Consider the following 2,844-nt stretch of genomic DNA (forward strand, 5'->3'; position numbering starts at 1 on the left):
TCCTAGTCTCACTCTCTTGCTTTTACTCTTGTCAGTTATAAGAAAGCGACGAGATCTTCTTTCTTGATATCTCACTTTGTGGGTGACTTTTATTGATAGCAGCTTGTCATGTTTTATACATGTTTGGCCCTAGCACTTCCTCCCATTTTGACAACCTTTTCTTTCCTCATATCTATTATTTTCGCAGATGTATCGGTTAGCAAGCCTACTAGATAACCTTCGTTCATAGCTTTCCAAGAAGTTTTGTACATGTTAGGGTACCCCTAGTGCGCATTACCCCTCATCCATCCCCTCTCAAGAGGATATATTACCTTTTGTCACACTCCTTTTCAGATGTGCTTTCAAGAAGCATTGTACTAAGGTTTTGTCAACAATATCCCCAAATTGCCAAATGTACTCCCTAGAAACAACAATCTCGCTTTTCATGTATTAATCCACAAGCGTTTCACCTATTTGGGACGTTAAGGATATATGTGTTTGTGCATTTTCACTGCCATTTAAGCGCCAAACCACAAAATCCCCTCTTGCAATTATTGCCTACTTGTGACAGTCAACCAATTACGTTATTCACAACCAACATAGAAGGTTACAACACAGCCATTAATGTAGAAGGTTTTAACAACCATTTCATAATGCAAAATACACTAAAGTAAAACCTGCGTATACCACAATTGACATAGAAGATCAACACCAACACTACAGTAGAATTGACAAAGAAGATCAACACCAGAACTACAGTAGAATTAACGCAAAGATCAACACCACAAAACCCTTTGTTTGCCCCTGTCATGAGTACTGAGTGAGCTCAGAAGCTCACCAACATCCATGGCATCTCGTCCATGCACTTGTAGCGGGGATAGATCTGACTGTTGTACGAGAATACAACCTTCACTTGATGCCTGCGACCAAAACCAGGAAAACATCAACCAGCAGGTAGAAGAAATTAAGGGGAGCACAACTTGGCACACTATGTTTTGAAGGACGTGCCATTGAAACTGTATAAAGCTTTTGTAATTACCTTTTCTAAAGCTATTTCTTCATGCCTCAATACAACTGTGAGCTTTTGAACGAAGAATGTCTTGGCTTTCTGTACATCACCAGAAACCAAAAGCAGCATCACCTGCAATGTCACCTGCAACAAAAGGAATTGTAACTAGTCAACTCTATCTCAGCTGCCATCTGAGCAATTATACTTGCTAACGCCAAGAGTCTGAAAATCATGCGGGTGTGCCTAGTTGCGAGGATCTAAGAGCTCTCGTGACTTGGTGGCTTCCTACTGGTTTATAAAAAATGGCATCTACCCACAAGGCATCCTCCAGCTTCCGTCCCAGATTCTGATGAGAAGACGTAGATACCTCCCCCCACCCCCAAAGACATGAATTCTCTGATGACAACCCATATCCGTTGTGCGCAAGGCAGCGGGCCCTTTGCTTATGGTGGAAGCAGCTCTTCTTTCCCAGCTAATTTTCAATCAGTGAAAGAAGCACAAAGATCCAACAGCCTCTCCCAAGCAATCTCATCCTCGAGTATTCTCTACACTTGGTCCAAGCACAACACCTTTCTCGGTCAACAACACAGGCCTTCAAGGTGAAAGCACAGGTGATTACGTATGGGGCAGGCTGAGCATACTCATGCATGAGAGAGAGAGAGATGACAGCGCTATTTTTTGAGGAGGAGCAGCCATTGAAACTAGGTAGCATAGATAGGAAAGAGTACACAGTACAAGCAAGGTGAAAAAAAGTACAAGCAAGGCAAAAAACAAGGCGAAAAACAGAGATTACTTGCCAAGTCTGTGGCAAACAAAGCTTCCCTTGCTGCTGTCGATTCTTCGATGCTATCAAAAACCGGCATGTTGCTATTGGGTTGCCCACCGCTTTGCAAGCGCTTCAAATCACTTGGCATGCACTGAGGAAGAGGTTCAGATTGACGCCCTGTGGAGAGGGTATGAGTCCACACAACAGGGAGATAAGCTCGGGACTGTGCGGTCACTTCTACGAGGTCGCCAAGGAGCATTTAATGTCGTGCATGGGAGTCCACCTGGTGGACTACACATGGTACATTATCAGTTGGGGTAGATATAACCACTAAACCCGACTGTCCCACTTATTGGGGTAGATAGGTATCTTCATTGGATACCATTTTTGATACACACAAAACAATATATCTGTTTAAATTCTCATCTGACCTGCTCAAAAAAGCATCATTCCACTGCCACATGCTCAGAAGACCTTGCTGAGCTGGCCAATACCTCCCCATTCAAAAATTCCCAAAATTTCCACACTAAAATTCCCTCCAAAGTTACCCGTCCCACTACTGGCTCCTCTACCCTAGTCCATAAGTCAAGCATACCTTTGCCACCTACCAGTTGATAATTATTTATTTATTTTGCAGCTGGCAGGTGGCAAAAGAATAAGCAAGCTCTTTGATATCACAATATCAATAAAATTGGTATCCTTTTGCATATTCCATAAATCACTTATGCTTCTGCCACTTGTTAGCTGCAATAAATAATTAATAATCAACGTAATGGAAATTGATATTTATTTTTTTAATTACAATTGTTAGGTGGCAATTGCATGATTGGCTTATGGACTATAAAACAGGATAACAAGTTTGTGGAAATTTTGTTATTGGAGAGCTCTTTATGAGCAATGATCAATTTATGTCCGGACGAACAATTTGTACTTCTCAGCATTCAAGAAATTTTTAAGTAAATACGTGCAAGTGAAAACTGCTCACTCTTGCACGGGGAGATTGCACCCAGTGCTCTGTGGATTGCACCTAGTGCTCTTTGTCATTCTTCTCTTGTCCCACCTCTCTTCTATCCATGTGTGTGTCGCACTC

General features: G+C 42.1%; 1 pseudogene; it reads right to left on the reverse strand.

The window, feature by feature from the left end:
- Nucleotides 1–755: 755 nt before the first annotated feature.
- On the reverse strand, nucleotides 756–2,053 carry LOC147443561 (uncharacterized; annotated as a pseudogene).
- Between the last annotated feature and the right edge of the window lie 791 nt (nucleotides 2,054–2,844).

This window comes from Adiantum capillus-veneris, chromosome 13 (assembly GCF_014529385.1).
Source record: "Adiantum capillus-veneris isolate H3 chromosome 13, ASM1452938v2, whole genome shotgun sequence".
NCBI classification, from domain to species: Eukaryota; Viridiplantae; Streptophyta; class Polypodiopsida; order Polypodiales; family Pteridaceae; genus Adiantum; species Adiantum capillus-veneris.